Here is a 6,934-nt window from a genome sequence, read left to right as displayed (position 1 = left end):
CTGAGTTTGATAGTGCTGCTTATAATTCCAGCACTTAGGGAGGCCACTTAGGGAGGCCGAGGTAGAAGGATCACTATGGGTTCAAGGCCAGTCTAAACTCCAAGACTTTGTCTACCAACAACAACAATAACAAATTAGTGTTCTATGATTTACCCCTTAGCTAATTTTCAAGCAATAGGTGCCAATAGAGGATGCTTAGTGCTGTTAAACTCACATTTACTTTGTGAGAATGACTTCATTTGGGATAGAAAAATGAGTTCATTAGATTTTAGTGACAAATTATTCATATTTTTTCAATAGAAATCTTTCAGTTGAGGGTAAAAATTGAGAAAAGCATAAGAATAAAATTTTTTGAATGAAGATTAGGCTTGTTTAAATCTTATTTTCTTGAAATTATTAAAGCCGTTTATTTGGAGTTTATTAAAACATTAAAGTATTCCTTTTCTTTTCTTTCCTCATATAACTGTGTATAACAGAAAGAATTTTTAAGTTTTTCACACTTGGGTATAGACTTTGAAAGGGCAGATTTATAATGGGAGGCACTATATGTGGACACCCTCAGACTCTCAAGTCATTAAGAGGAGAATAACATCTTTGTATTACTTTATCTTCCGAAGTCCTTTTGGATTCTTCCTCTAGTTTGGAAGAATACTTCCCTCTTCTACCTCTGAGTAAGAGGTCTCAGTCTTACCGTCCTGATCATATTTAGAATGGGATGATGTTCTCAGGTCTCTGTAAGAGGAGGAGTGAGATGAGGTGTGCCTTGAATATGTCTTGTATTCATCTTCAGAGTCAGAACTCTCTTGTTTCCTGTTATCTGTATATGGCCAAGAATAGTGTGTCCTCACTTAGTAAGGGGAACTCCTGTGGTAGCACCAATTCGTTATAATAATGAGATCATTGTGAGAAGGAATAGGATAAACTAGCTTTAGATCCTCTGAAAATCTGGACCGAGCTGGGCATGGTTGCACATGCCTGTAATCCTGGCACTCAGGAGCTGAGGTAAGAGGACAGCTGAGTTTGAGGCCTGCTTGTACTACATAGTGAGACCTTGTCTCAAAAGAAAAAAAAAATCTCCACCATCAGTTTCTGATTTACATTGGGAAGATACATGCCAAGTATCTCTTTCACAGTTTAGCTAAAATATTTACCATCTCAGCTGGGCTTGGTAGCTCATGCCTGTAATTCTAGCACTCAGGACGCTGAAGCAGGAGGATTGTTGAGAGTTCGAGACCAGCCTGGGCTACAATGTGAGCTCAAGGCCAGCCTGAAGTGCATAGAGAGACCTTGTCTCAAAAAGACAAAAAAAAAAAAAAACAAAAAACAAAAAACTTTTTGTTTTAGATCTTGAAGATTCCCCAAATCTTCATTTTTGAAAGGTGGTAAGCTCTTTTTTTTTGGGTACTTGGGATCGAACTCATGACCTCATGTTTTCCAAGCAGGCACTTAAACTGCTGAGTTAAACCTCCAGCCCAAAAAGCTCATCTCTTTCCATTACAGTGCTTGCTGAAAATTTTATTTTATTATTTTTTTTAAATTTCATTTTAAGGAGGATAAAACCAAGGAAAATAAAACAGAATAAGGCCAATCAAAATGAACCAGTGTGAGGCTGGGGATTTGGCTCAGCGGCATAAAGCACCTGCCTTGCAAGCAGGCAGTCCTGCATTCGATCCCTGGTACTGATAAAAAGGAAAAAGACAAAAAAAAAAAAAAAAAAAAAAAAAAAAAAAAAAGAACCAGTGTAACTGACACAGGACTTACAGTAATGCGTCTTGATGTCTTCAAAATAGCTGCAGATTCCTTCAGACATAGTAAATATCAAACAGAATAGAATAGAAACAATAGAAACAAAACAATGAATGCAATAAAGGACTTCAAAACAAGACAATAGAAAACCCAAAATTACTACCATAATATATCTTGCTATCTTTGAAACAGCTGCTCATGCTATTGGATATAACAAAATTAAACAAAAGAGAATAGAAGCCAACCCAACAAAACAAGGAAAATGATACAAGACTTCAAAATAATGCAATAGGGAAGCAACAATGGCCACCATCTTCAGAAGATCCCCCATAGATGCCACACTGTATCACTAGATGATCAGACCACTGGCCCTAGACCTGCAAGGTCAGTGAAACGTCAAAACACAAGCATCAATTTGCATTTCACCTCAATAGCTATGATCGCATGCTATGTTTCTTCAGGTCAGCCAGTCGCTTATGAGGGTGAGGGTGGGGTAGGGATTGGTTCTTGTCTGCCAGCCTGTGCAATGGAAGGAACTGAGGTTTGTCTGTCTTTCTGGGGAGGTAGAGGTGGTGGGGGTGGCAGTGAGTCTGCAGTTACTGATTCTGCCAAGTGCAGTGAAAAACCTGCTCTGCAAAGTTTTTTTGGTAAGGCTGAGACTGAATGACACCTTCCGCCATCCTTTTCCCCCAAATTCACTTTTGTCTTGGTGCCTTTGTGCAAAAATCGACTGGAAGCAACACATTTGAACACTGGTCCTTTGATGAAACCTGTTTTCTGCACACTTTCAATCTTTGCTTCGTTTTCTTCTTACTTTTCCCAAATGAGCTCAAGGAGAGGCAATTGTCATCACATTTTATGCCAAGTGCTTTTCATTATCATTCATTCTTCACATCCAAAAGCCCAAGTTGCTACTCTTAGGATAACTATTTCAGAGATGAGAAAGCATCAGAGAGATGAAGTCACTTGTCTAAGGTTCAATTAGTGCTCAAATCTTGTACTTGGCTCTCAGATACAAGTACTTTAACCAAGTACTCTGCTTGCTTTCTTTCTCCAGCATCACCAACACTACATGATGTACACTTCCTCATAGGGCTTGCTGTCATTGTCACTTCTAATTTTGTGGGCTGAGCTTCATATTCTTCATTTGGGGTTGGGTTGCTCAGGGTCATAGAAATCCCCCATCTTCAGAGGTGGCTGTGGCAGCTGCTTCATCAGGACTCTCCTTTTGCTGTTTATATTTCTTTTTTTTTTTTTTGTCTTTTTCCTTTTTATCAGTACCGGGGATCGAACTCACGACTGCCTGCTTGCAAGGCAGGCGCTTATGCGGCTGAGCTAAACCTCCTGCCCCATTATATTTCTTCCAAATTATGAATCAGTAAAGGGTTTGATAAAACAATACTAAGATTTAGCAGAGGTTTAGTACTGAATTTGCCAGGAAGACAACTCAGATTGTAATTTTAAAGTGTGTATTTTATTAAATTGAATATTTAATAAAAAATAAAATCTTTAGGTGATTTGTTATTAAATGTTTGGTTTACTATTTTACATGGGTAGCAAATAAAGTGCTGTAGACCTAATTAAAGTGAGATGGCACACATCCACAGTTCTAGCACTGTGGGTGTCTCAGGCTGGAGAGTTACTGGGACTCAGTAAGACCCTGTCTCAATCAGCCAAACTTTAGGGGAGGCATGTTCCAAAACAGAACCTTGGTTATATTGTCGTATTTGTTTTATTTAGGGTAATGTAATGTGATACGTATTTATAAATGGTGTGACTGGTTGTTTTCTAAAGTACTTTGGTGTTTTTATGGAAATAACAATTTGAAATGTACAGCTTGACTAGTGATAACAGGGCTTTTTGCTGGTGGCGGTGGGTGGGTGGGTGTTGCTTGTGATTTAAGTACTAGAAAAGGCAACCCAGTGCCACAAACCTCATACATATTAGAGATCTTTAAAATAACTCCAATTTTAACTGGTTTTATGTTTTCTTATAAGAACTCCAGGGCCAGTGGTTTAGCTCAGCAGCACAAGTGCTTGCCTGGCAAGAGCAAGGTCATGAGTTTGATCCCTGGTTCCAAAAACAAAAACAAAAAACCCTCCAATTTTCACAACATTTCTTGCTTAGGATTCAGTATGTGGCACTGAGCAAAATTATGTATATGTCAGTTAAAATTCAGTACTATTGATGATGACGTTTTGGAACATGGTTAGATAACATAATACTGGGTTTTTTTTTTTTTTTTTTTTTTGGTACTGGGGATCGAACTCACAACTTTGTGCTTGCCAGGCAGGTACTTATGCCACTGAGCTAAATGGTACCACGAATCAAATTTATGACCTTGTGCTTGCCAGGCAGGTGCTGTGCTGCTGATCTGTATCCCTAGCCCCTGTTTAATTTTTTTTTTTTATTGGTACTGGCGATCGAATTCATGACCGCCTGCTTGCAAGGCAGGTGCTTATGCTGCTGAGCTAAATCTCCAGCCCTCTGTTTAATTTCTTAAGAATGTGTGAAGCTGGTATGGTGGCCCACATCTATAATCCCAGCACTGAGGAAGCCTGAAGCAGGAAGATTGCAAGTTTCAGAACTGCCTGGGAAGTTTAGTAAGATCCTGTCTCAAATAAAACAGGGCTGGAGTGCAACTCAGTCAGAGAGCACTGTGTGTGTTCTACCCCCATTACCAGGAAAAAAAAAATGTATGTAGTTATGTGTTTATATAGTTTTTGTAGTTTTATTTTGAGACAAAATCTTACTATGTAGGGCTGGGATTTAGCTCAGCGGCATAAGCGCCTGCCTTGCAAGTGCATGGTCTCGAGTTCGATCCCCAGTACCAATAAAAAAAAAAAGTAACCAAAATCTTACTATGTAGTACAGGCTGCCCTTGAACTTACTGTGTATCCCAGGCTGCCCTCCAACTCATGGTAATCCTGCCTCGGCCTTCTGAATGCTGGGATTACAGACCTGCATCACCATGCCTGGTTTACATGGTACTTTTGTGTGTGTGTGTGTGTGTGTGTGTGTGAGATAGGGTCTCGTTGTACGTTTCAGGCCTTGAGCTCACTTTGTCGCCTAGGCTGATCTCTTAACTCCTAACAATCCTCCTGCCTCAACCTCCCAAGTGCTGAGATTATAGATGTATGCTACTATGCCTAGCAAGGTACTGTGTTTTTTATGTTGTTCATCAGAACAAAGTATCATCAATATTTCAACATATTTTTAAGTTACTATTTAACATTGTGGTTTAGAATGTGGTTTAGTCATTTACTCATTTATACAGGGATTCAAAATTGTAACAAAAATTAAATGGGAATGAAGGAACATTTCTTTTAGATAGGGAGTCCCACTAGTTCAGGCTGGCCTTGAATTCACTATGTGGCTCAGGGTAGCCTCAAATTTGGGACACTTCCTGCCTCAACCTCTTGGATGCTGGGATTACAGATTAATCCATATGGACATCATTATTCTTTTCATATTGGTTGTAGTTTTTTATGGGAGGGTTGTTGCTGGATAGCTCAGGCTGGCCTTGAACACACTACTGTCTGCTTTTTTTTGACCCACAGATAGTGGCTTGTTTCCTTAGGAGTATTGTAAGTCAATGGCTGCTTACATTTAGCTTTGGGAACCTTGCATCTGTGGGATCCTTTGCGATCCAAGTTGCAGTGAGGATTCATTTCTCCCAGGTCCTGGAGCACAAAGGGTCACTTTCCTGATCTGACAGTACTATAAACTGAAACTTTCAAACCCTTGTGTGAGAACTTCTTTCTCTGCCATGTCCAGACTGAGATAAGTGTTCTGAAGATTTGTGGTGGGCACCAGTGTCAGTGAGTCTTAGAGGTTTCAGTGTAACGGACAGCCTGGGCAGCACACATGCCATAGGCTCACCACCACTGGTACAGACCTTTGAGTTTTAAGCCCTACACAAGATCACAAACCTAACTTCTCCTTTTCTGTGTGTGCTAATGGAACATTTGCCAAGTTAACAGTGTGTCGTGCTGGTTGATTGCTTGCTGTCCTCTGCCCTATATGTCAACTGACTTTTTTTGCTCTACATTTAGAGATAAGCAGTCTGTCTACCTCTGCATTTCCACTACCGCATCCCTAGTGGCCCTTAGGATTACTGCCTCCCTTGTTCATTTCCCTTCTTGCATCTCTACTTTCTGTTTTTCACATAGCAGCCCAATAATCTTAAAATGTAAACTAGATGACATCACCTTTCTGCTTAAAACCCTTTAATGACTTTTTAGAATTGGGTGCAGAGTTCTTCCCTGTGTCTATACCAGTGTTTTCTTATAATAAACCTTCACACACAGAACTCCAGCTATACCTTCTTAACTGATACTGGCAACTCCTCTTCCCTCCTCTGGCTGGTAATGTTTTCCCCTGCATGCGGCTTCCATGCCTTTCTCATTCTCTTTTGGGCTTAAATGCCACCTTCTTACAGAGGCTGTCTCTAGTCAAACTCCCCTCTTTTTTTCCCCTCACACTATCTAGGAGTTTTTTATTGTTTGAGACAGGATCTTGCTATGTAATTTAAGACTGGCCTTGAACTCACTATGTAGCCCAGGCTGGAACTTGCAGCAATCCTCCTATCACAGCCTCCTGAGTGCTGGGATTACAGGTGTGCACTACCACGCTGGGTTTATAGCAGGGTTTTTTTTTTTTTTTTTTTTTTTTTGGTACTGGGGATGAACTCAGGACCACACACTTGCAAGGCAGGCGCTTATGCCGCTGAGCTAAATCCCTAGCCCCTATAGCACGGTTTTTTTTGTTTTTGTTTTTGTCTTTTTTGAGACAAGGTCTCTGTATACAGTTCGGGCAGGTTTTGAACCCACTTTGTAGCCCAGGCCGGTCTCGAACCTTCAATGATCTCTTGCCTCAGCCTCCTGAGTGCTGGGATTACAGGCGTGCACCACCGCATCCCATTTAAGGCAGTCTTTTAATTACTGTTTTCATTTATAACCTCCGCAAAGGCAAAGTGAGTCATGTCCACGCTTTATGCCTGATGGTGGGCAGTGTCCTGCATATACTAGACTTTCAAATAGTTGTAAAATAAGTGTGTACCTTAATGGATTCCTCTATGAATTAAACACAAAGGGCCTATTTAGCAAAATACAGTAAATATGAAAATTAAGGAGCAAAATGGAGAAGACACGAATTTCCAGCCAGAAACGTCCTAGAGACTGGTGTA

The sequence above is a fragment of the Cavia porcellus genome, unplaced genomic scaffold, assembly GCF_034190915.1.
Source record: "Cavia porcellus strain 051 isolate PalLab524CR breed Dunkin Hartley unplaced genomic scaffold, mCavPor4.1 scaffold_14, whole genome shotgun sequence".
NCBI lineage: Eukaryota > Metazoa > Chordata > Mammalia > Rodentia > Caviidae > Cavia > Cavia porcellus.
Note: the sequence above shows the minus strand (reverse complement) of the source record.